The sequence below is a fragment of the Anguilla rostrata genome, chromosome 7 (assembly GCF_018555375.3).
Source record: "Anguilla rostrata isolate EN2019 chromosome 7, ASM1855537v3, whole genome shotgun sequence".
Classification (NCBI taxonomy): Eukaryota; Metazoa; Chordata; class Actinopteri; order Anguilliformes; family Anguillidae; genus Anguilla; species Anguilla rostrata.
Genome location: NC_057939.1, coordinates 53,409,409 through 53,437,405, shown reverse-complemented (window position 1 = coordinate 53,437,405; position 27,997 = coordinate 53,409,409). Strand labels below are relative to the sequence as shown.

Below are 27,997 nucleotides of genomic sequence, written 5' to 3'. Positions count from 1 at the left end.
TGTGCACAAATGTGCACGCATGCACAAACAAGCATCCAGACATGAATGGCACGGAACTCACAAAATAGAAACACACACAAAACCGATTCTTAAGCCTGTAAAGCAGTGGTAACCAATCCTGTTCCGGGAGATCCACTATCCTGCAGGTTTTCATTTCAACCCTAATTTGGCACACCTGACTCTACTAATTAACAGCTCAATAAGACATCAAGCTGTTGAATGGCATATAGGCCAATTATGTGAGCTTGCGTGTACTACATGTGACTGCGTATCCTGAAACAATTGTTTGAGCACAGGTGAATTAATTAACGCAGATCCGTCCCACCATGCGAGGGCTTATATGCAAGTCATAGCCTCTGAGTTAATACTTATTGTTTCGTGCTTAGGATTGCGTTTATTCTCGTAATTATGTTGCCGCATTCACAAACACGCTTTGTAGTTCAGCGCGAGCGCCGACGTTCTTGGGCTTTAGTCTGTTCGGTATTTCGAGCGTTAACTTGCCACGTGAGCCCGTTTGCAATATTGAGGGGTTAAGGAAATACGCTCAACGGAGAGAGAGATACAGGTTGCCTACAATGACACAGAGCAATGTTGTGCACTCAGTTATTGCCAGACTGAAGTCCGTATTCACATCACATCCCATTCTCCTCTGACAGAGGCAGCTCTTCAGCCATACTACGTCTTAACAGCTGGGGGAAAACCTATTTTATCTTCCAACTTAACCAGCTTCCAGGACACAGTATCAGCGAGTTTTGTCAAAGATCCAGGGATGCTGTCACGGTTACTTCGTGGAAGGCATTAGACGAGGGACCCACTCACATGTATTTTGACAGGCTTCAGATATACACGTTCTTCGAGGGAGAAAGGCGCTGCCAGACAGGCAGTAGGCTAGCAGTGACAGAGCGCACCCGTCTTCGCTCCAGAACAACTTTCCATAAGAGTAGCCTGCAGTAAGCTATAGCATTCGTACTACACTCTGCGAAGCAAAATACCGCTGTCCCGAGGAACAAGGCACTGTTTCCCTGAGAGGTACGTATTTTAAAAATATATATATATATTTTTACGTGCAATGTTTATAACGAGGCCTGAAGCCATATCATTGGAACGCAATGCACAACATCCAATGTGTACTATCCGCATTTGATGGATATTCGCAACTTTTCATTAACTTTTAGGCTAGTTCAGCATTTCATACATGCACTGGTTAATGTTAATTAACATAATAACAATAGCCTACCCCGTGTTCTTAGTTTGTTTATTTGGATTTTTGTTGATTTGGGAGTGATACAGTACAGACTGTCATTGCTTCAACTTGCGCCGTATTGGTTATTGGTAGGAATATCCGCGACGACTGGTAACAAGCGCGCGGCAGTATAGCCTACCTGTAGACAGTGTAACTGAAGATGTGCTGACACGCACCGTAAATCTGCCTGAAGTAACATTGCCTGTGTAACCTGTTGATGTTTGATTGGTGACTACCATTCGTCGAACTGGGAACGTGCTTTCACAGTCGATGACAGAGAGGCGAGAAATGGCAATAAGATAACCGTGCATTTGTGGTAACGGTACTTGCGGGACGCATTTCTGGGGGCTGTGTAGTCGTCTCAGCTTTTACTGTAGTGTCCTGTATGCAGGCAATGCTGCTCATATCTCCATTAAGGTTCGGAGTGCATTAAAACGTGCTGTGCAGCTCCTTGAAAAGTTTAGGTTGTATTTTAATAGTTACATTGAACATGTAATATTCACTAGCGATACAAATAGATCAAGACCACTCCAGGATGTAGGCATAGGTGTGTCAAAGACTACAATATAGCGAAGACTACACCAGCATAACCTCACAGGGACCACTGCAAGATGCAAACCACTGGTAAGCCTCAAGAACAGAACAGCCAGGTTTGAGTTTGCTAGTAAATACATTAAGAAACTGTTGGGTAATAGAGAACTGTAGAGTCTTACGGACAGATGGAACAAGTATTAATCTGGACCAAAGTGATGGAAAGAGGAAAGAGTGCACATTGAGTTGCACCTGCTGTCGGAAATGTGCTTTATAAATGAAGTTTGATTGATTGATTGATTGGAGAAAGAAAGGAACTGATCATGATCCAAAGCATACCCCCCTCCCCCCCCCCCCCCCCCACACACACCCCCATCATCTGTGAAACAGATGTGATGCAGGGGTAGTGTTGTGTCTTGGGCATGTGACAGAAGCAGTAGGATGAACCATAATGTATTGTAACTTTTTCGGCCATACAATATTGAACAACCGTATTTTGTGAATATGTGTTATGTTCTTTCACAGTTATATTATGGGCATCTCCAGAAATCCACGTACATTATCATAAGTGATTAAAAAAAAGTTGATGGATACACTTTATGGGATGAAAGTGACCTTTGGCAAGTATTTGAGTTATTTAAATAGCTGCAGCTGCAGAAATAGTAACACGTTTTAAAATGGTTGCACACCTGAAATGGTTAAATGACTCTTACTAGGTAATTATTTTGCTGCAGCTCACCTGAAAGGGAATCAGCCTCATGTTCTCCCGTCCCACACTAAACCGTGAATGTTTCAGCGATAAAACACTTCTGGGAAATTAAACGTATTTCTGTGTAGCTGCGTTCTAAACTTTAATTCAGTATCAAAAGTGTTAAGTGGGTGCTCAATCCCTGGGTGATATTTGTGAACATCATCTTTTACTCTGAATGATTATTGAGGTTCCCCGTGTACTACGTCTGATCAGTATGCCTGAAATAAATAAAAAAATTAAAAAAAGGCTAAATGTAAATATGGAAATATGACCGGAATGAATCTACTGCTCAATCAAATTTGATAAATGTTATCCACACTATAATAAGTTGTTGTGATTTAACATTCAGTGTTGCATTGCATTGCATTCGGTGATATTTTTAACATTGTGGTATTTTGAATGTATCGCAGGATTTGAGAAGGATAGAATTAACAACGCAAACACATCTTTTCACAGGGGAATGGTGGTTAAGATTTTCATTAGATAGATAGATAATGATAATAAAAATGTACTATTTGCATACTTTCACACTTGAGGGCATGTCAAAATATTTCTCTTCTGCCTAAAAGTATAGAAATTAACTTTAAAATTTATTAGAACTTTCTGGAGTGTAATTATCTGAGCTTCAACCCATATTCATTTAGTGAGAATTGCGCTGCTGTTCTAACACAAAGTAAGGCTAATAGTAAGTGTTAAAGGGTTATCATTAATTCTGGCATTTCATCTCCCTGAAGGCTTCTGAAGTTCATTATTGTTATTTTAAATCGAAAAGGCCAATGTTAATTGAGGATTAGCCTTGCACGCACATTCTGTTTAGAAACATGATCTTAGGGGCTTGGGTAGATCTGGCCAACTATGGTATGGATTATTAAAAAATGAATCAGAGGAGGTTTGTGGGCTATAAAGACGTATATCTATGTATTATTTATTATTTTGAACAATAAGGCAGTTGAAATTCCCAATGCTGCCATTTTAAGGCTTCAGATATTGGACTATCAATGAAGGGAGCAAGAAGGAGAGTGCTGGAACCTTGGAAGAGACTGTTTTCATTTTGTGTGACCATGTTATGATCAAGAATTCAGAGAGTAAAATGTTCGATGTTGAATCAACACTTACAGGTTACACGTGGTCCAAATTAAGCTCTATTAGAGTTGAATAAACTGAACATTTTACAGTGCAATGACCCTGCAGATGCAATGGATTTTGTGACACATTGGGGGGAGGAAATGCGTCATTTGTCGTGGCAGTTATACGCACAATCTACGTCTGATGAGGGTAACTACCTAGTAAGGATTACAGTAAATTGCTCGCTAGCTATTTAGTTGTCTAACTGATAGCAGATATCTAAAGAGGTGTAAGCAATTCCAATTTCCAATCCTGGAACAGGAACTGAACTCTTATTAGTTTGGAATCTGGTTTTTACTTTCTTCATCTGAGTGGTAAGTTCCCCTCTAATTCTTGCAGTCAAGAGTACCATGGGTCTGTTGAACCCTGGTTCTTAGGCATAGTCACCTACAAGAAGAACAATGTTGGTGTCAATCGCAATGACCAGTGCACAAAACTCAGATCCTTTAATGGCGAACATATGTTTAGATTTCAATGTTAAAATATGCAACAACAACAAAAAAAATGACATGCTGTAATGTAACTTTGGAGGTTTGTGTTGTTATCCTGCGGCTATTCTAAGGTGCCATTTGCCAGGATAAGGTGCTCACACCAAACTTTTTAATCAGTGTTTCTCATTCTGTATGCCAGTTCACTTGGGGACAGTCGAGCAACCCCTCACCCCCTGGGGCGTTGACTAAAACTAAGAATTGGGCGCTTGCTTTAAAATAGACTTAATTGGATGAATTGAATAAACATCAGTAGAGGGAGAGGAAGCACAAAGAGCAACCTTTGCATGCTCTGTTTGGGGTATTCTATACTGTATATAATACAAGAATTAACACATTTTTTGGAATGAGGCAGTGTATGCTAGCTGTGTGTGATTGCATCCTATTAGTTTTGACTGCCACACCCCCCATGCCCCCGCCCCAACCGCTCTTTGGGATGGAATGCAAACTTTGGCCTTTAAAATGTATGGTCCCATTGGCATCAGTTGGAAGTGATATCTTAGGCTGTAATTCAGCTTTAGCTCGAGATTGCAGTCTGACAGAAATCTCATGGGGGGTGGGGGTAGTAATGACAAGGCTTAAATATTTCCTCAGTGGAGTGACTGATGGCTTTGGCAGTTCTGTTTGATTTCTGAGGGCACTTTGCCTCTCTTAAGCAGATAAAGACGTTCGGGTGATGGAAAACACCTGACGGGGAAACAGACAGGAGGCGGCGGGGCGGCGTACGCTGCTCCTCAGAGTTCTGTGATGGTAACCGGCGACAGGGAACGGCCTGTGCCCAAATTCGATTTGAATAATGGCGGATAATGCAAACGAAGGGGTTGCTTTGAATCTGAAATACACGTGCCATTTTGTTTTTGGAACTTTCTGAAATTGTTGATATAGCCGAGCAGGAATTCTTGCTTGGGGAAAAACTGCGGGATTCTGTTTTCAAATATTGTGGCCTCTGCTAAGTGATGTTCTGGGCAATGTAATTACATGGAATCCATTTTAAACAAAGTGGCCCAACCACTGACTGGCAACACAAATTAAATCCCTCCATGAAATATTAAGCTACACAAAAAAAAAGATATTTACGTGTACAATTTGATACAATTAAAACTATTTGCTACTGTTGTTACCTGAAGGATGCAGGATGTTCTTTATTTACCTGGACGTTTTAAGAAATGTTTGTGTGAATATTAAAATGATGGCCTTTTTTATGAAGGTGTCACATTATTGTGGTGTATTCTTTTTGCTGTTAAGAGAGCACTTAACAAAAAAAAAAAAATGCTTGTCCATACAAGCATGTATAATGACCCATTTCTGATTACCAGAGGCTGCAATGGGGATATTAAAAATACTGTTCCAAAGGTATTATTAGACTTCATGCAGTCTATAATCAAATGCCCCACCAGACAAATGTACAAAATGCTCATTTGCAAATCACAGAAACATAACCTGAGCTTATTGTAAATGTTTATTACAAATGGTATCATACAATGTAAGTCAAGGGCACCAGAAAGGGGGGGGGTCAATTGGTAATACCCTCCTTGCTAATCCCTGTATCCCCTCTAATGCCCATATAATTGCAACTATTACAGTAAAAAGGCATTCCATGCATGCCCGTCCACTCTTTGGCTGAGCAGAGAGGCAATTCGATTCGGCAATTAAAAATTGAGGAGCAAAAAAAGGTATAAATTGAAGGATTAAAGATTCTGATGAGATTTCAAGGTAAACTTATTAGTGTTGGAGTCAAAGACACCGGGATATAAACTGTGCATTTGTGTGGTACGCTTCATATTGCTGTACTGTGCCTGGTTGGATTAATTAATTTGAATTTTAGAAAAAAAGACTAGTACTGTTATATATGATCATTTTACTTCATATATTGTTAGCTGCAGCATACCGATATGTGTCAGAGTCATAACAATATAGCACACTGTTCAAACTATTATGATCAGTGTTTTACAGATGTAACCTCCCCACGGAGAGAGTGTGCTGCTTAAGAAATGAAAGTAGTGTTGCTTTCTTAGTTGTGAACTCACAATTTAGCCGCCTCTCTTCAAGCAGAAAGAATAAAATGCCATACAAATCGGCTGCCCTGCAGTGCTTGGCCCCATAAATGAAATAAATGGTTTTTTTCATTGTTTAAAAAAGTATGCATTTTATAGCTGATTCTAAAATAGCTAAGCCAACTGAGACGCCATTTGTTCAGCAACACACCATTGCGCTGCTCCCGTGCTCTTGCCATAAACGGGATATTAATGTTGCAGAAGTCGAACTGAAACTGGGAAAAATGCTACCTGAGATAGATTGTTTTTAAATCTGCACATAATTCCATTTTAATAATTTGCGTGCTTTTGGAAAGCCGTCGTTTATTCTGCGGCATCAACTTTCACGGTCCTCATCTGTGCTTATAACTGTGTTAGTTTCAAAGCCGCGGTGGTTATTAATGTTTCATTTTTCCTAGAGAACAATGTGCAGCGAATGCAAGTGTATAACAATGATCATTTTGCATTTTGTGTAATTTTTCAGCAAGATAGCAGTATGTCAAGAAATATTATATTTCCGGGCTCATTAAAGAACCAACGTGTAATAAAACTGCTGAGTAATCACATAAGCAGATGATAAATGTTTGTGACCATCTCTGGGTAAATGATATAATCTGTGTTTGGTTGTGCTACATCATTACACCACAGCATTTGTGTTGTTACGGCCGGCTCGCAGGGTCCAAAGTACAAAAAAATCATCCAAAAACTGATTTAAAAACACAAACCCAGACATTTATTAGAATAAATAACAAACTAAAACAAAGGAAAAACCCACAAAGTTCAAACAAAACGGTCTTCACAAAAACCACGAACCCAAAACCACAAATCAAACCACGAGCCACACACAAAAGAAACCTGAGAGAAGAATCTCCCCAGCTTCGTATGACAGGGCTTATATTGGGCCACAGGCAGGTGGAGGCAATTAAACAATTGGGTATTACCCCCACCTGCACCACCCAGGCAAGCAGAGGCTGGGGACGTAACAGTGTGCGTCATTCCGAGCCCTGCTATTTGAGCAGACAATAAGGGGGTGTGGTCCAAGCCTTGTTACCAGCATCATTAAACTGCACCGTGATTGTCTATTTTGGAAGCGGTCCTTTTATGTACCGATTACTGACCGCTTGGTTTCTACAACGATTCCTAAGGCAAAAGCTAGCATGACAGTCGACATAAAACAGGCATATTGAAAACCCAACTCTCAAACTTTTTTTTAATGAATTTGGTGATTTAATAAATGAATATTGTTGAATCAGATTTTTGGGGGTGGGGGTTTCACACATGGCTGTGGTGTGTGTGTGTGTGTGTGCGTGCGTGCGTGCGTGCGTGCGTGCGTGCGTGCGTGCGTGCGTGCGTGCGTGCGATTGAAAATAACTGTAGTTATACAAAAAATCGTGATGCCTATGCCTGATCTTTCCATACCTCTCTGAGAATCGCTCTCTGGCCAGGGCACATAATCAGATAAAATATGCAATCGATATCAAAGACTGCAAGAGAAGACTGGTTAGAATATCCGTGATTCTTCTTTCTCCATTCCTTTTTCCGAAGCTCACTGCTTCCTTAACCTTATCTGGGTGAAATAACCTTTCCCCAGAAAGCACTGATAGGTAATCCCAGAGTATGTTTTTCCATCTTCTTTACACCAACCTTTATCAACATCTCTCCACCATGTTTGGCTCCTGTGATTGCCCATTTTTTTTGGACTCCCTATTTTGTTCTTTTGAACATTGGCAGTAAACTTTGAGCCAGGGAAAGTCTGCTCCCGAAGTCATGTATCATTTACTCCTGGTCTTGTCCAATTTTACTTCTGTAATACACTTGGAAACTGGGAGTGCATTTCTGCTTTAACCATTTCTTACTTGATTTCACTTGATTTCAAAGTGACTTGAACAAGGTGCACTGAGAGTATGCTTCATTTCTTTTATTTCATTTTACTGTTATTGCAAAACTGGGGAAAATCACATGAAATATTCAGAATGTATTTGTACAAGGGAAGTTAAAACAGAGTATGTGCAGTGGAGTTGTATTTCAGATGGTTTGAAGGACCAGGAAATCTGAACCTGGCAGGAATTTATATTTTGATTAATTAATTTAACCATAAGACAAGGGTTAGTTAACTGAGAATACGTTCTCATTTATCAGAATAGCTTGGCTACGGGGCCAGGAAATGGCAGTGTTAGAAAACAGATGTAGACAAAACGTTGACTGGAAACACGGGGGTAAAAACTTTCCTCTGTGTTCATAGAATATAAGCTTCTAAGGTATACAGAAGGGAACAATCATTAAAGTTGCCTTTAAACTGATCATTGGTGCAAATCTTTTTCATTTGTCTTTCTTGATTAAAAAGTCTGCTAATTATCTGAATAATCCGTCGGTAATCTCACTTCTTTCTCTTAACTGTGTCTTGCATATTAGTATCCTCTCTCCCAGTCCTCACATTAAAAGTGAAAAGTGAAGATTCACTTACAAGCTTTAAACATTACATCACTTCAGCAGATACAGTATGTTATCACACCACCTTTGACCTCAACGCGTAGCAAATGCTAGCAAACTGCGGAATATTTATACTTTTTTGAGGTAACTTAAAATTGAATCAGACCTTAATTGGGTTTATTATCAGCCATCCATCCATACTTGTTTATTCCTGGTCAGGGTCGCGGGAGGTGCTGGAGCCTATCCCAGCATGCATTGGGTGAGAGGCAGGAACACACCCTGGACAGTTTGCCAGTCCATCGCAGGCCACACACACCATTCACTCACAGACTTATTCCTTGGGGCAATTTAGACTCTCCAATTAACCTGCCTGTTTTTGGACTGTGGGAGGAAACCGGAGTACCCGGAGGAAACCCACGTGGACACGGGGAGAACATGCAAATTCGCTGTGAGGCAACAGTGCTACCCACTGCACCACCCTGCCTCCCAGGTTTATTATCAGCATTTCCTTAATATAGAGATAAGAAAAAAAAAAAGTGATGAATGCTGAGATGTTTGTAGAAACGTTCCTACGCACAGTGTACAAATGTGATTGTATGCAGGTTTTGTGAATGAGGCCCAATATACTTGTATGTCCTGATATAAATATAACACTGACTCCTGGGGTAGCAAGTTCAAGCGTGTCAGCGAAGCCAAGCGAAATGTACCTGATGTAACGGTGTGAAATATGGCTGTTTCTACACAACATTGAGTTTGGGTACAGGGCTTTTAAAAATACAGCTTGATTTGTGGTAAACAAGTCACATCTGGGATGGTGTATTCACTTATTAAAAAGAGACAAGTGACTCTAAAATGGAATAAATAAAAATATAACTATCCAAATACGTTGCGCTATCAGCATCCTGGAAATAGCAAGTGATAATTAAACCAATTAATTTCCCAGTGGAGTATGACAAAAAAGTCTATAATTGTTTTAAACACATTGGCAGCATTATATCCTTTAAATAAATGGCTGAGAAACTTCAATTGTGGAAATAATGATATTCAGTCATGTTCCTTGTATCAGTAAATGGTCTATTGTATATCATATCATATTGGCTAATGTTATGTCACATTATGTGTGTGTGTGTGTGTGTGAGAGAGAGAGAGAATGAGAGAGAGACCAAACGTACATATAAATTAACTACTTCACCTTCCTAGAATGGTGATATCAAAGGTGTTGGATGGGGTTGAGGTCAGGGCTCTGTGCTGGCCATTCAAGTTCTTCCACACTGTTCTTGACAAAACCATTATCATGCTGAAACAGTGGACCTTCCCTAAACTGTTGGGAAAGCACATAACTGTCTAGAATGTGACTGTATGCTGTAGCATTAAGATTTGCCTTCCGTGGAAGGGGCCCAGCCCAAACCATGAAAAATAGCCACAGACCAAAGAGTGTCCAGATACTTTTGGTCATATTGTCTAAATGCACAGTGCAAAAATTTCACCAACACAAAAACAATGTAAGTGTTCATATGATAATTTCACAATCATAATTTGTAATAAGAGTGTCTTATCAAATATGATAGCACATATGAGCTGATGTCTTATGGACTTGGTGTCGGCGATGAGTTCCCACGATCACAAGCAGGCGTAACCTAAAGGAGATGCAGACTCGTTTAAGCAGTCTGCTCTCAGAAGTGTCTGCGGGGTGCGGTTACCTGTCCTCAGCCGTCATCTCTGATATCCCGCCGCCGATAACCGCCCTGCTGCCGGCTCAAACGCGCCGAGAGCCCACCGCTACGCTGCCCGAAATCCCTCCGAGGCCCTCTCTCTCCGAGCCTCAGATGTTTCGCGCGTCCAGCCCCTCTCCCCCGAGGAGGGGAATAGATTCGTTTTTCCACCCCTGGAGGCTGAAGTGGTGTGCGGTCCCGGATGTCGAGGAGGCAGGAGCGCAGGCGCCCGCCACCGCAGGGGGGGGAACGGCTGCTGCAATCGCAGTGTAATGCTTCGCCACGATGTTGCCAGTCGTTCACGGGCCACGGAGCCAATTGCAGCGTGTCAACATCTCAAGAGAAGGGAGTTATGCTAATGTTAACTAAACTGCACTAATCTGTCAGTTACTTGATAGTGCCATGTACTTTCATGTATTAGTCACTCATACATTTGACACGTCACATTAAATGTACATTTTAAAAAGTTCCAGATATGGGGGGGAAAAAAATGGATCCGTTTTGATGGATACCACCAAGTTTAGGTTTGACTGTTACAGAAGTATAGCAGTTGTTAAAACATGCATAAAAGTCATGCCCATTCATAAGATAGAATTTGTATCTGACAGCTCTTTCTTTAACAGTATATGAACATTATGTATTGGGCTAAATGGAAAATATTTAAAGGAAAGTAGCCATCTCACTTTTTCTTACTTTTTTTGGTTTCAGTTTCCCCCTTTCTCATTTTAAACTGCGTAATAATGGTCTGAACAGCTGGGCTGGTAATCTTTGATTAGAGCGGGCCTCTGGGTCTCGTGGAGATGGGATTATCCTCTATTAGAGAGTGGGCCCACAGTAGCATGATTGATGCTTATTTGCTGTGCAGAAGGTTGCTGGAATCCTATCAGTCTGAGCTTTATCTCACATGTTTGGGCTGAATTCCAATGACTCAGGAAATGGAGCTACTGTATCTTCCCAAGTATCCAAAAAAAAAGTGGGATATAAACTGTTTATAGAGAAGGAAACCGTATGCTTATCCAGATGACTGAGCTTTTATTTATTTATTTATTTATTAATTTATTATTGCTGATGGCAATATTCTTACACTGGTTGATTGTATAATAGTTAATTGGGTAAATCAAAAATTTTATAAAACATAGATTTGTTACACCTGTATTTTTTAGGTTTTCTCAACTGAAGTTTTTTAAACTGATTTTTTTTTTGTTCTGTTTCTGAATTCACACAGTATTTTCTTGAAGACCCACATGGAAAAAAAATGTATTTTTTTCCTCTTACAATAACTGTAGAGTGTGAAACTTCATGATCCTATTGCACCTACTCCTATTATTCTTTTCATTGGTTGCTTATATATTATATATATAAAGGCTATTTTACTTTTTTTTTTTTTAATCTGATTTTTCATTTAATTTCTACATGTCATATTTTTCTTTTGCAGGGAAGGCAAGAAGATTGTTGAGCAGTCAGCAAGATATTCTACATAATCGTTCCACAACCCCACCACTTCTGACAAGGTATAGTGAGCCACCTTACACCATACCTAAATTAAGAGAGAGGAGGAAGTAAGTTCAGCACAGATTGTGCTCAACTTTAAGTTTTAAGCATGCTTATTCACCCAGCCCTGCTTCATTGCTATTTGAGCTGCTAAATGTGTTTGATCTTCATTGTGATAAGAGATAGGCAGGCAGGGACTGAGCCACAATTTAATCATGCATCGCTGTAAAATATACATTAAGCTAAGATGGGGCTATATCAGGAATAGCTTTCTGGGTCCCTGAAATGTTTGTAACTTTGGAAATGACATGACATTTTAAGAAATTAAGATGAAGAATTTAAATCCTTTTGATGAAATGAAATTGCTTACTTAGCCTTATTTTTAAGTATGCTTCTCTCACATGTGCCAGTCAACCAAAGATGCTTCAGTGAAGGAACGGGGTTGAGGAATGAAAATAAGGGTAAAAAGTTGTGCATGAATGCCTAATGTATCAAATCAGTCAGGATTAAAATAGCCAGTCAGCAGGATTTTTTTGTGTCACGTTTCTATGGCAACTGCATTCAACCACCTTTATGTGAGTTGCTGTATACCAACTGCATTTGTGAAACTGAACAAATTATGTAATGTGATCTCGTACATTTCCATAAAACAGAACCACTTTGTGATTAACCTACACTTTATTAACTTTTGTGTGTCTTCTCTGTCAGTATGAAGAGTATGATATTACATTTCCATAAATGTAAATGTTATAGTACACATTTACATTTCCGCAAAAAAAAAAAAACACAGTTCTGCGTTCTGTCAATTTGACATTTATTAAGTTTTTTTAAAAATTGCATTATTTAAAATCAAACAGTTGGTTGACTAGATCTCTATTATTCTCTGTAAGAGCTACTTTAAACAGACTACTGAAACCAGTAGTTGCCGTTTAGTTTAAAAAAAGGCTTTTGTCTGCATACGAGTAATGTGAGAATTGAGAATTATGGTAATACTGACAGAAGGAGCTGCATATCTGCTCCAGTTACAGTATGTGTCTGTGTTCTGTAGCCTTTTAATCATAACCAGAAGAGATGTAGGTCACAACATTTTGGGCAGAATATGCACCAGCCAGTCATGGCCTCCACAGCACTTGCCTAATAAATCAAATCAATCTGTCAATATCGTTAAATGATTTGAGCGTTTGCTTCGAGGACCCACTACCTAACATGGTAACCGCTGCATTGACATTGTGACCGCAAAGCAAGACGCGACACTCTGGAAACAAAATGTGCTGTCAGGCCCCAGCTTACTGAAGGTCTATGGGAGGTTTAGCACCTGAGCATCGGGAATGCATACATTTGAGGATATATACTGTATTAAGGACACACAATGGTATTTTGCTGCCATTATGCATCAGACATGATTTAGTGAATCATACACCTGTGTTTTTGTTTCAGGCTTTTATTCAAGAGGCCAAAGTAGTGACCTAGGTTTTTGGTGTTGAAAGAAACTCTATCAAGGTTAACTGTATTTAACGACTATATAATCAGCACTGTCTGTTTTTCTTAGCTAAATTAAAAGGGCACATAGGGCAGTGAGTATTGCTGCAGTGCCTGTAGCTGTGTCCATATTCATTACACTCCACCAAGCTTATCGCTGCGCTCACAGCCTTTGGTGAAAGCAGTAAAGACGGGGGCTTGCTGTTCTGCAGGGTACTTGATCATCTTGTGTTTTCCCCTCTATGAAAAGACCAGGGAAACTCAAAGAGTATCTGAGCCCTATTAAGCAAGCCCCAGACACAGTTAATGGCTGTGAAGATCGGCTGTTTAGAAGGGTTCAGCCTCAATCCTGTTTCCTGAAAGGTTATTTTTCTGACTTGAAGATTGTGTAAGTCTGACTAGGATTGAATTACATTATAGAGTCCAAGCAATAGGTTGCAACAGAAAGCAATAGGCTTATAGATTATACACTATCGCAATTTTGCTGCTTGCTCAGGACAATATTTACAGGTACATATTTGTAAATGTGTACCTGTAAATATTGGTTTTGTTGTGGTTTCCAAGCCACGGACCACTGGTAAATTATATTAATTATATTAAAATTATGCAGGCGGGTTACACATATTTTCATGGCCACAAATAATTAACAAGAGCAACAAAATGCTAAATAAATAAATTAATGAAACAGGAGGGTTAATTATGCTAAGATACAAAGGCAGCTTGCTTCAACAATTGAAGCACATGACAAAAACAATAAAACAGTTATGTGCCTTAATTGTTGATTAACCCCCTCAGGTTACTGGGTTGTTTTCTTTTTTTGGTCAGGATTCCTTCAGTCTGTGATTTTCACACACATGCATGAAGATAGGCAAGGTTGAAAGAGAGAAATCCATTAAGTAAAATGCACATATTATGGCAATTCTGCTGCATATGTATGTATTTGTGTCAAGCTTTGTGTTTTGTATGTAATGCATTAGCAACAGAGTGCGCTACGATAAGTCAGTGTAACATTGCAATTCTTATTCCCTCCTGAAAGAAACATCACGTATATGATCACAGTAGTCATTGGACATAATAAAAATTAAAAGTGTTGCATTAAAATTTTTTTGTCAGATTTCTTGCATTTACACTTAAGTGAGTCTTTGTCTTGATGTTTTGCAATGATGTCAGTGACTGATGCCTTTCATTGTGAGCGGGAGGGTTTGAGGTGATGGAAGAGCTAACTCAGCAGCATGTCTTATGTCAAAACCCAAAAGACATTTTTTCTCCCCCCTCAGAAAAAAACAAATAATTCCTGAAATATTGGAAAAATATGTTCAAATGTCATGTAAGCTCATACTTCAAAGGTTTGTAAAATATTGCCTCAGTGAGTTGTATGTGCTATGCTCGGAAACAGGGAGTTCATCGGGGGGAAACATGATTTGTGTCAGCTGTGACTTTGCCCACAGCTGTCCTTGGTAGGTTATTGCTTTGATCTGGTTATTTCATCCTCAAAGTGTAAGTTAGGAGGAGGAGGGTAAAAATGGCAAAGGCACAACCAAGATCATGAGGACCTTGGTTTTTTTTTTTTTCCTGACCACAGATGAAGGAATCTGTTTATACGTACCACAAAGTACTGTTATAGGAAGATCCAATAATCTTATGTCATTATGCATTCTGTATTATGTTTCAAATCAATATCGGCATTGAATCAACAAACATAATTAGATAGGAGTGTTTTGTTACTGCCAATATCTACATTTGGATCAACAAAAGAATAATTATTTAAAAAATATGTAAGTCATCACAAAGAATAGGCCAACTTCAACAATATGGTGGCGCTATAGAGCTCAACAATAAAAAAATTAAAAAGTTTCATGCAGACATTTCAAATCACCTCAATCAAAATATGACTGTATGTTTTGGTCTGTGCAGTCTTGAATTGGTGGCCAAATGGTGGCACTATAGCCGTCAACTGAATTTCCACAAACTAAAAAATGATAAGTTCTGCTGTGTTTGACTTAGGGACCAGTAATTAACGTCACAGCATTTAGTTTTACATACGGTATAAATTTGCTTCAAGGAGCCGTTAGCCCAGGATTATGAATTTAACACCATTTTGAATACATTTCTAACCGTTTTAACCATTTATGAATTCTAAATCCACATGCAGTGGATAATAAAGCCTACACAAAGCAGCCTGCGGATGCATTTGTTTATTTATTTGTGGACCCCACCGGGTCCTCCAGTTTTCTCCCAAAGCCTGAAACATTCAGTAGGCTAATTGGAGACCCTAAATTGCCTGTAGGTGTGAATGTGTGAGCCGTGTGTAGTGTGTAGGTATGATTGGCGACCTGTCCGGGGTGCATATTCCTGCCTCTCACCCAATGCATGCTGGGATAGGCTCCCGCATCATTTCTGTGATTTAGACCGGTTGTCCTAAAACCTCTGGAGAATTGTGCTCTCTGAGGGAAAACCAGGCATTGGCCCAGGAATCTATGTCTCTCATTAGACTGGAATTTCCCGGAAAAACTAGGATTTCACACTCTACCTGCGGGGGTTATGTTTCTTATGGCGCTGCTCAAACCATTTGTGGAAAGGTTCTGATAGGCTGAACATGGGTGCTCCTTTGATTGCCCTGGATATTTTGGGTGAGGGAATATAACCAAATTGCAGCCTAGCACTGGGATACTTTTAAAGATTCATTGTTTGTTTGCTGAGTGACTTAATGGAGAGTGTTTGAACGCTGAGGAGTAAATTCAGTCCTCTTAACTGTGGCCTCATTTTGTCTGATTTTTTGGCAGCCCAGTTGCATCCAAAAAAAAGAGAATAAACCAGTGTATTAAGTGGTTATTTTAAACAGCTAATTACCCAGCCAAATAATGACTTCCCAATTAACACATTAAAAAAGATCCACGGAAAGATAATGGTTAAAATGCAGTGTGAGTTTAAAATGAAGATTCTGCACGTAAGAGAACTTTTGTGAAAGTGAACTTTTTGAGAAATCTTGTGAAAGGGAACTATAGGTGTTAATTCAAGTGGTATTATAATTAAATGTTATCCAAGAATCATATTATAATATAATATAATATATCTGAATGTAACGTCTCACCTGAAGAAATTACTTTGTACAATTCAATCACACACAGAATTAATATTTTGGAAGTAATAAAATCATCAGTGTGATGCTTGAAAAAAGATGGCGGGAGGCCCGCTTATGAATGAAAGGAGAAATAACTGAAAGTATTTGTGTTCAGCGTCTTTATTCCATGCCCATTCGAATCATGGGATGTTTGTAATAAGTCAGTTGTTAATAATTAAATTGTGATTGATTGCCGTGGTTAGTCATAAGAAGCAGTCACATGACTCCATCCAAACAGAGCCCACTGGATTTCCACTGAAAATCCAGCTCCCCCTCAGGCTCCCCTGGGTTACTGTTCATAAACGAAATTAGTACATAAAGGCAAGTCCAAGTCCCGCGTGTAGTTAACGGGTAATTGGCTTGAGCGTATTTCCTGTCACAACGGCGGTAAATATCAATGCAAGTAAATTCTTTTGATTTGGGATTGCGGCCTTCCCCGTCCCAAGGCCATTACACGCCAGGTTAATTGAATTTCCCAACCCGTCCATTCCGGCAGGCAATTGGCTTCTGGAGTGGATGTAATTCTAATCTCTGTGTGCACCACTTCTGCTCTGTTCCTGCTCACGACTTGAACTTGCTAGCTTGCACTACTGTACGATCGCGGTAATGAAATTGCAGCCTGCATGGTTGTTTTTCAAGGTACTGACTTCAATTAAGACACATACTGAAGCTTAAAAAAATAAGATTGAAAATACAATTTTTTTATTTAAAACTGAAATTAAAGTCCTACTGAGGTTTTAAATTACTTTTTTTTTTTTTTACTGAAAAATGTTTTATAGTAAACCTGAGAGATATAATTGGTTGAGTGGATTTTTCGTACATTAATGTTGTTTTGATTTCTTGGAAAAGTACCAGTGTAGACAGGTCTGTCTGGATTCAACCTGATTGTTATACTAGCATTGCAAGCAGAGGGAGAACCCAATGACTCCCTTGAAACAAATATAAGTATACATGTAAACCTAAATTGGGCTGTTGGATGCCATGACAAGCCATTTGCGTGACACATGGCGGCCATTTTGCCATCATCTGTCATCAGCCATGTTGGAGAGGGAATTATTGAGCCCATTTATCTGCAGGAGGGGATGATTAGGAGAGGCGAGTTGACAGAGTCAGGTTGGGGGTTGTTGCCTGGACACTTCCCAGTAAACTTTTTTTTGGTGAAAAGTCAGTGAAATGCGTTCAAGGTGTTCAGGTGAAAACCGGCCACATTTGCTTGAAAAGTGAAACTTTGCTAGCCAATTAGGACATAGCCAGGCTACACTGGGATAAAATCTGCGCTACTATAGTCTATGGTATATTGGGGTTAACAAGTAAGTTAAGTATACCATAAGCAATATGGTTAGAAAGTTTGGTCGGGAAATTCTAGTTCAACTCCATGTTCTCGTACTCAACCAATCACATTCACACATCATTACGTGTTCTCATACTCAGCCTATCACATGCACGCATCACTTATGGAGCACTTTTTTAAACCAATAGGCAGACCTCTCTTATGCTGCTCTTAGTCTGTGCTGCTCTTTGCATGCTTCGCTGGCTGCTGCTTACAGAATTGAGCTTGCCCTCCATCACCCCTGCTTCCACCTGTTGATTGGATCTGCTTCTGGGTACTGGCTGGGAGGAGGGGGGGTGGGGGGGGCTTTGATATATCTACCGTTTAGTGGGGGGAGATGTATCACGCTCCCTGTTTAATAGGCTAGTGCACGCTGGTGCATGCACAGAAGTGCCTTAGAGCAGATCCATTGCCAAAGCAAAAATAAATACTTATGCATATTCATTAGTATATTTAATATAAATACATGAGTTGTACCGACTGAAGTCCAATTATGTCAGAACATCCCTCAACATCGATTTCCACCCTAGATTTCCAGCTTTTGCGTACTAGATTTCATTTTCCCTCCGTGTTGGAAGAAAGAGAGAGGGAGGTAAATTACAAGCAGAAAGCCTGTCTCATTTGGGCTCTTAGGAACCGAGTGCATTTTCACAACTCCGATACTGATGAATATTCAAATGAGCTCAGTCACCGTGAGCTGAACCTCGAGGTGCTTTCAGAGACGCATGCCTTAAAAAAAAAAAAATTAAAAAAAAAGAACATAAGAAAAAGTGTTGCAGAATGCCATTTCCACTCGTGAGCGTGCGTGTGGTGTGTTCATCGTGGCATTTTTTTGGCTCCATTTCAGAATGCTAATGTTGCTAAATTAAAGAGGGCAAAGTGATTAATCTGCCATGTTAAATATGCACAGCCTGGGGGAGTCTCCGGAGTCCAATATTACAGCATGCTGAGATGCCTTTATGTCTGAAACTGACGTTATTTCTGCTTTTACTCGCACGGCTCTGGGTGGTAGTCGCCACCAGGCAGAGGGGAAATGAGAGGAGATGAGATGAGTAAGCCGTCCAGTGCCCTCCTGGGAGAACGGGGATAATGAGGAAAAGCAACCTCTTTTGCTAATGCGGTTTCTTAAACAAAAATTATTTTGACCCCCAAAGACCCCCTCGCCTGCTATCGGATTTAAAGCTGTCTCTTGGCCTTTGTGTGTGTGTGTGTGTGTGTGTGTGTGTGTGAGTGTGATAGGAATATTAGCATTCTTCCTGTAAAGCCACAAACTGCTGCGATGCGGGTAGTTCACTAATTATTCTCATTGATGGTACTTAGGCTTGCCCCATTATTGCATATACAGTAGCCAGATGCTAATGGTTCTGAAACATAGACTGTAGAAGAAAAAAAAACATGGACCAAGTGATTCTGACGTCACCCACTGACTCTCCATGGGCTTGGTGAAAAAGCGTTTTGAAGCCTGGGAAGTGTAGTTCATGGGCGCTGCCATATTGTACTACTGTGCAGTCTCTGGCTCCAATTTTGACCATACTGTTACCATTGACTTACATTGAAATGCGTGGCTGAAACACCTACACTGGTGCTAACCACACTGGAGCTAGTGAGCAATGTCTTTCAACGAGACCAGGAAGTGGTCACAAACACCACAGCATTAATGGAATTATCAAAGCAGGCAACTCCAGGATAAAGTTTAAGTGTAAATTTCACTACACCACATCACTGCTGTGTAGTGAAACCTTGTTGGTGTTTAGACTTTGGGCTACATCTGATCATCAGCCAATCACCTAGTATTTTCTATTCACGTCCATGCGTACATTAAAGCATAATAATTATAATTTATTGTAGTATTTCAGCAGCAATTGATTCTCCCATTAAACCAGATGACAAATAAAATGAAGTTCATCCTTTACTATTTCAGCAATGGCCATTGAACAATGCTTATCTGGACAGTTAATACCCTGTCATCACTCTGCAAGACATGTTTAATTACTCTAATTAATTCATTTGCACTCTGGTTCAAATTATATGAAACACTGATTTCTGTGTGATGATCTAATGGTGTGAATATGCTGTGGATTGAATCCATGGACATCTTAAGTAGTCAGGCTAATTAACTTGAGTGATTATAGATTGTCTTGAAATTGTAGAATGTTAATAAACAGTTAATGCAGGAATATGCATTGACAGCAGCAAATAATATGCTTAGCTTGGATTTGACAATCAATTAAGATCAATTAAGAAGGAATTGTTGTGCAAGTAAAAAAAAGTTTTCGAAATACTTTGAAAAGGCTTCCAATGAAGTGGCAAGTCATGCATTAGAATGAACCTTTACTGGCTCTATTCTTATACTTTTCGCTTATGGGGTGGCCACTCCTGTTAAGACTTGGTTTTAATGTGTGGATTGTATCAAATGCGGTATAAAATCGGAACTTTGCTGGCCTCGACTTTAGACGTATGTTCTCCCTTGAACTGGCAGAGAACGTTACAACAATGAGCACGAATGCAATACAAATAGATATACAAATAAAAAAAATGCATATATAAATTTACTTCATAAATAAATAATGAGGTAAATAAAATTTTAGATTTTATTGGTGCACTATGCTGATCCCCAGGTGTTGCTCTGTGTGTGATTTTGTCTTGTGGAAAAGAATCAGTGGATCGGCTAAGAAGGCAAGGGGGGTTCCATGCTTACCGTTTAATCCAAATGAAATCAAATTAACGAAACGGTAATGAAAATCAGAACCTCTTAGTGGGCACTTCTAGTAATCAGAGATGATCTAAATTCAAACCAAACCCCCTATTCCTTTGCTATTTTAATCAAGCCGAAAGTAATAGGCATGTACAGAAGATAAATGCATTATATTCATAGATCGATTTTTCTGGGGCAGTTATACAGTGAAGGCAATACAAGTACGTGTATCCATTAATCAGTTACAGAAAATGCAATTAGATAAAAGAGCAGCATTCATAGGGAGAAGCGGGAAGGGAAAATACCATCTAGGGAGAAGCAGAGTTACAGACCACTTAACTTTGCATCATGTTTTAATCCTTGAGGCTGGTGATTGCGGTAGGTGGCTTTTAGTATTAGGCTCCTGCATCATCGAACGAGCATTAATATCAATTACCCCGCCACGGCACCGCTACGGAATCGAGCGATTAAATAAATCCGCGGAGATGACGATGCGGCTTTGACGGAACGGAATGGCGCGGACTCGCAGTTTGCACCCGGGGTCTGGGACCCCGACGAGGGGGTTCGGACACGCAGTCAAAACCAACGTGGCTGCGGGAAACCGGAGCCAAAATGAGGGTTCTGTTCCAGGGGCATGGTGCAAAAAAAATTTGGCTGGCCACTCACCGTGGGCTGCGGGTGCGAGTGCTGTGTGGTTCTACTTGCAAAACTTCACCTTTTTAAATAACCTGTGTTGGCAATTAGTGTCCTCGTGATTCTGGAGCCCCCAACAAAAACTGTTCACGTACCATTACCCAACCACAACTAAAAATAAGGCAGTACAGCTAGTGTCATGGCTGTGTGGTTTGTTGTATGTACAGGGCCCAGTGCCTATTGCACTCTACATTGAAGTATATATTGTTACTTGCAGAATTGAGTCTCTGTGTCTCGCATGTTGTGCTGCAATATGATTAACTCCTCTGTGTTAGAACATGCCCTACCATGTACCTACTGTAGGCACCACGGGCTGCTCATTGATCAGCTATGACCACACTTTCAGCCATGAAATTGGCTCTATGTTTTGTTTCCAATTGGTCACATCCCGCAAAAGACCAACAGAACTGACATTAATAAAAAATGAATGAGTTGTGCTTTAACACCCACTGTAGATTAGAAGTGGACACAGTTAAACAAAACATTCTAGGAAAGACTGAATGGGCAGTGTAATCAGAATGGTTTTTTTTTTTTTTTTTTTTTTTTAGTTCAGTAACAGGCAAATTCCATGAATACATCTTAAAAAACGGAAAAGCATAATGAAAGCATTTCTCAGATTTTTCTAATTTTTTGCTTATTACTCTTCGGTTTCTGAATCTGGAAATCCCACAGTACGTTTCAAAAATCCTGTGTCCATGTGTAAACTGATCCATATTACTCAAGTGTGTCGTAATTAGCCATAAATGAAAAAAAAAATTAACCGAGATCAAAAAAAAGTGTTCCTTATGGACAAAGCTTTGTTAGGCGCAACCTATAGATGGATTCTGGATTCTAGATTATAGTTCTCAGCAGTCATCCACTCCCTCTTCTGGAAAGCAGTGCACACTACAGTTGTGAGCAGGTGCAGACATGGGTCTGCATTGTGTAGCCAATGGCAGAGTGTGGAGCACAGTGGTGCCGTGGGCCTGGGCCTCTCTGTGTGGAGTTTGCTTGTTCTCCCCGTGTCCGCGTGGGTTTCCTCCAGGTGCTCCGGTTTTCTCCCACAGTCCAAAGGCACGCAGGTTAGGCTAAATGGAAACTCTAAATTTCCCATAGGTATGAGTCTGTGAGTGAATCATTTGTGGGCCGTGTCCAGGGTGCCTCTCACCCAGTGCATGCTGGGATAGGCTCCTGCACCCCCACGACCCTGCTCTTGGATAAGCGGGTATAGGTGGATGGTTGGATGGCAGAATGAGGAGGTTTGGTGGCTTTGTCTTGCAGCATTAGTATGGGGCTGTTTGTAATGTTAACCCAGTATGGGCAGGGAAGGCAGTGACAGGCTTAAAACAGGCTGTGAATCCCATAAACTCTGAGTGAGTGTGACCAACCCCAGCGTGCAGTCTTACCTGACAGAAGTCCCCGGCTCATATGGATATATTAGGTCCACCGTGGCGTCGGCGGAATGGAGAACCTTTATTTCAGCGCTACTGTGAGGTCACACAGTTATTATTACTATGGAAACCATCTCTCTGCTCCTCTGTCATAATGGTGTCAGAGGTGTGGCTTTGTACACCGCAGTGAGAGGTGGCCATATTCCTGTAGATGTGAAATAATGCTGCGCTGTGATGGCAGATCCGGAGTCATATTGCTGGAATTTGCCGCAGCAGCAGCAGGTCGGCTGACCTCTTGCAGTCTCCGCCAACTCGTGGCCATTGTGAAATGACAGCTGGGGAGCGTGTAATAATGTGTGGGCTCAGTGGAAGTGCTGGCAATGGTATAAGGGATTTTTAATAGGTAGTCAACTTTATTTTTGTGTGTCGGTAAGCATTCGTTCTCAGTATTTTTTTTGTGCTGCATTAGTTTTATAATATCTGACACTTGAGAATATTTTGATTTTAAAAGGCATTTATACAGCTGAATATTTGAGTTTTAATGTTTTGTCGAGTGTTTAATTGGTCGTTCTGATAAGAGGGATTATTTTATGCAGGCCACGACAGCATTTATTTTGCAAACTCAATTATCTACTGTTTCGAAATGGTCTCATCTTTGGCAATATTTATCTGTAAGTTACTAAAGGGGGGGTGTCACTATCATCCATTTAAAAAGTTACTGGAAGGACAATCATGCTGAAATTCATTTCTGTGATAAGCTTTGAAACATTTTATTGTGACTTAAAAGAAAAAAGAAACCATAATATTTTAAGTGAACATGTTACTGTATCTATTCTATTCGAAAACACCGGAAGAAATGAACACGAAAGATTGTGAATGTAAAAATATATTCACCCGCTAAAATTCCCATCCCCTGTTGCGTTTCCCTGGCCAAACTCCCGTGTGGAGAAAGGTAAAGTACCTGAGACTGCAAACTCCAGACTCCAGACTCGCTGGTGCTCGCTTGGCACGAAGGGACCCAGAAGTGCAGCGCCGACGTGACAGCAGAAAATGGATTCTCCGGAGAGAGCCCGCTACCCAAGCGTCCAAGCGCAAGCTGACATTTCTGCGCTGCTCTCTCTGTGAAACACTGCTTGGGTAGGTGAGGAGGAGTCGCGCTTCAGAGCGTTTATACTGCCTGGGTCCATTAACCCAGACGACTGGGTTTGCTGGAGTTGACAGTCGCCCGGCTTGGCTGGGGACACTTTAACATACCCTGGGGCGAGTGCACAGTCCCCAAATTACTCAACAGTTGGCGCCGAGAAAGCTCAGCACTGAACTTATATGGACCACAGTGCAGCTTCAGAAGGGGCTGCTTTGAACAGAAGGAGAGAAAAACATTTTATGGGCATACGACTGTGTCTCAAAAGGTTGTCATAAACCAAAAGTTCTTAAAAGTAATCATTTATAAATCTCTTACATTTACAATATCAATGCTAAAACATTCCTTGATATAAACTTTAGAATTAAGCATTTCTACATGAAGAGATTTGATGTTTTCACATGAGTAAGCATCCAATGATGAAAGTATTGTCCTGTTTGATCAGTCGTCATCTGTGTACGCGTGCAGTTTTTGCGGGACTGTGGTTGTTTTGCTTTGACGTGAATATATTGGGCTATGGCTGAAAGCTGTTCCGGGGGCCAGTACTTCCAGAACCCAGTCTCTGAACACTCCACGATCCCTTCTAACCGTCCAGCAGCCGCACGCTCATCCACTGACACCAGTGGTATTTCCCCTTTACCTCTTCTGCTGCAAAAGCTGGACCCTCTTCCCCTCAAATTCACTCCCCTTTCAAACCATGCCGCTTTTTTCTTATCAAAGCTCTCGTCTTTTTTTTGCTTCCCGCCGTCTTGTGGCGAGTCTCACCGCACACCGTGCCTCTGTCCTTGTTCGTTCCTGGACACTTTGCGGGGGAAAACAAAAATCCCAGGTGTTAATCGCGGAAGGGGGAGCGAGTTGTGAATAAACAAACAGGAAGTTGCGTCAGAACGCGCCTCGCAGTCCACTTACGCCAGGACGGCGGCGGGCGGCGGCACTGACACCGATTGGTCAAATGCATTCCCTCTCACGCAGACGAGGGCCTCTCTGAAGCCGCACAGAGAGGACTTAGGGACGGTTATTTATCGTGCATTACATGGACATTAAATTTGTATGGGTCTCGAGGGGCCCGTACATCGGGCCACTCAAGCGAGTCTCCTTTCACTGGCCGCCGAAGACGGAGAGTGCGACTAATGCGATTGGCCCCGTAAACTGTCGGGACAAAGGCTTGCACGAGCAGCGCATCATCACTCTCTGTCTGAACAGAGGAGGGGCACAGGCGTGAGCGCAGCGTCCTGCGTCCTCCGCTAGCGGTGGCATTAGCGACTAGCATGTGCTAAGAAATGACACAAATACGAAACGCCCTGTGGGATGAAGGTCCCCAATGGAATCTGACTTCCATGTTCCCGTCGCGGCCTGAAAATGACAGAAGCGCCCTTTCACATTTTTTTTTTTTTTTTTTTGCAAGAAAAGGAAATAAGAGTATGAATTGCAGCGACGTAGCGGCTGGTTATTGAAATCAAACCATGCTAATGTTGATCAGAATTTATTTTCTGCAATGACCTCATGAATAACCTCCTTGCTGCAAATTTCTCAAAGGTTTGCACAGATGATACAAACAGGCTTATTGTCTTTTATAGGACCACAGTGCACAGCTGTATGATTTTCCTCACATAGGGTTGCAAATGGGGGTCCTTATCCAGCTAAGACATGCGCACTGTTATTGAGACCTAAGACTGTCCTTTACTCTGTCCATACCTTATAGCTCCTCGCTCCAGTGTCTGAACTTTTCCACACTAGCTCCCTTTTTCCCCCCAATTTATTATATGGAATTATGAAGACAATGATTCATTTTTTATTTATTTATCTTTTATTTATCCAGGTGAGATAGAAATCTCTCTTTCAGGGGAGACCCCGGGCCCCAGCCAGTGACATGAATGAAACATCGTGTATTGAGCTGAAAAAAAAAAAAAAAAAAAAACTTTCTTTGTTCAGAGTTGAGGGTGAAACGAGCCGCTGGTACACTGAACAGAGGTCACAGCTGTAATATACTGCGCCTTAGTCGAGTATTTGCTCTCTGTAGATCTCTGTGATTGATTTCCATTTTGCTCCCTGGATTGATACTAGACATTGGTTACTTACCTCATTGTGAAAAATAACTCATCCGTACAAGAAACAGATGACCCTGGAAATGTGTTTTTTTTTCTTCAGTGGAGCCCTACCCCGTCTGTACCAGAGAGCTCTGCTACTCTCTCAGATGCTTTTATTGTCCAGCGGGAACTGCGACTCTTCCCCGCGAACCTCGTCCTGCTTCTCGTTCTCTGTCTTTTTTATTTTATTTTTTTATTCCTCAGTGCCACTCCAGATAGAGTTTTTGTTTTATTTAATCCCGGCCACGAGCCCCCTCTCTAACTGGAGACTGCGGCAGCGGCGGCGCGGCGGCCATGTTGCGGTTTTGGAGAGTCGCTCGGATATTTGATCGGCTGCCTTTGAAAAGGACACCCCAGGTGGGAATTTGTAGAGGCCGTGTACATTCTCCAGACCAAACAGAACAGTTCTGCAGCAGTTTCCTCTTTCCTCTGCGCAGTGCAGAACTATAACCCTAGTTTAGTTGATCTATCTAAAATAAACAAAATCCTGATCAGCACTGTATTTGTTGCATAAACTGTGTGTTAGTGAAGTTTGTAAAGTTAGTGCAGTCAGTGAAGAAGCAATAACATACTGTTATATAGTAGTTTAGTATGCATAGTATAAAAAATATCTCATCTTTCATTTCTCACATCATTATATTGATATTTCAGAACCCTTAATATAAGGTTGCTGGGCACAGCGATATAATGGTGTTGGCTCCTAATTATGGAGTTTGTCGATAGCACATCCTGTCAGAGTGTAAATGTGCTCCTGTCTGCGTGCCCCCTCGTCCTCTACAGGCCACTGAACCTTTCCACCCGGCCAATCAGGACGGCATTGGGTGCAAGAGAGCGCAGTCGAGTGTGTGACCCTCCTCCTCCCCCCACCACCCCCCACCCCTCCCGGATTAAACCACCCTTGTCCCGCTGTCCTTCAAGGTGACTTTGGCATGCAAACACCCCCCCCCCCACCCCCGACGGTCTGCTGAGCTGCACGCCTCCGCTCAGACCCCGCTTGGATCTGGATTATGCAGCGGAAGGCTACTGATCTTCCCAGGAGGTCCGCGCTCAGGCAAATCCGTCCCCCCGACCGGTCGCCCCTGACCCCGGGACTGCGCTGCGGCCGCATGGCTAATGAAACGCTAACAACTTCTGAAGAAGTTTTAGAAATCGCCGGTGTGCTGGTGTCATGGCGAATGCTGGCTACATCAGAAGCACCCTTCTGAAGATACCCTATCCTTTTATCGAGTGAACTTACAACTGAGCCTGATGAATTATCACCGGAGTAGTAATTTACCGCATCCAATCGTGTACATCCTCAAATTACTTACGTGAATATAGTCATTGTTTTTAATTGCTTTTCTAATTACTTAAACTAAAAACTTTTGAGATGCAAAAATTTCAAACTGATCTGACGTGCCTGATCTGCATTTTTGTTTGACATCAGGCTATAAGTCCTATTTCTATACCCCTTGAATCCCTCCTTGTAATGCTAATTTCCCCTTCGCGACTTGTCTTAAAGATGTTCATCTCGTAGTCAGGCGGGAAAAGTGTAGATCAGACGTGCCAGTGAAATTCTATGCGGAAAGAGTCCTCGTGACACACGATCAGCCTCTCTGACAAATGCGAGACCTAGAAAGAGCCGGAATCCGTGCTGTCGAGAGAAAGCTTTCCTCTGTGCCTCTGCTAAGCCAGAGAAAAAGAAAAGCTTTCTCAACAGTGGAATTATGGTTGCAATTGGTACACTGTTCCAGCTCTAATCCTTTAATTTCCAAGTCAATGAATGTAATGAGACTGTTCTTTCTCAATGCCCTTTCACAATAAATTGCTGTTGGTAGAGTGTGGCTTGAGTGAATCTTGAGGGGACGGTTAATATTTCTGTGTATGTAAAGCAGAAGCATTTGCTGTGTTTGTAAAGCAGAAGCATTTCGGTAACAACAGAGTTGTTTTGGCAACTCCGTAAGTGCTGCATGGCACAGGCAATCATAAATGCATCTGTCAGTATCTGCAAACAGACATATGGCGTGTGTCACTTGTCATGTCGTTGTGATGTCATTTGCTGCATTAGTGGTCACGTACAGTAGCACACCATATGCTAATTTGTGCTTGCTGGAGTGTGTCCATTGAGAGCACGGGGCTGTTTGTGGTAGTTCTGTCGGGTCTAATAAAATATTAGCGCATTTGGTGAGAAACAAATGAAGCTGTTCAGCTGTTCAAGGTCATTGGCACATAATGCATAGCTATCATGTTAGGAATAACCAGGTGTATACAGTTTTAAAAATTGTTAGCTGGAGACTG

General features: G+C 41.2%; 1 protein-coding gene across 10 annotated transcripts in view; it reads left to right on the top strand.

The window, feature by feature from the left end:
• The first annotated feature begins 241 nt into the window (after positions 1-241).
• Positions 242-27,997, top strand: part of si:dkey-237h12.3 (teneurin-3) — a 335,946-nt gene continuing 308,190 nt past the window's right edge. For 6 of the 10 annotated variants that reach the window (XM_064345148.1, XM_064345156.1, XM_064345154.1 and 3 more), the window contains exons 1-2: positions 308-1,029; positions 11,749-11,824. The gene's annotated coding sequence lies outside the window, so the exon portion shown is untranslated. The other 4 variants (XM_064345158.1, XM_064345157.1, XM_064345155.1 and 1 more) reach the window with 2 other exon arrangements.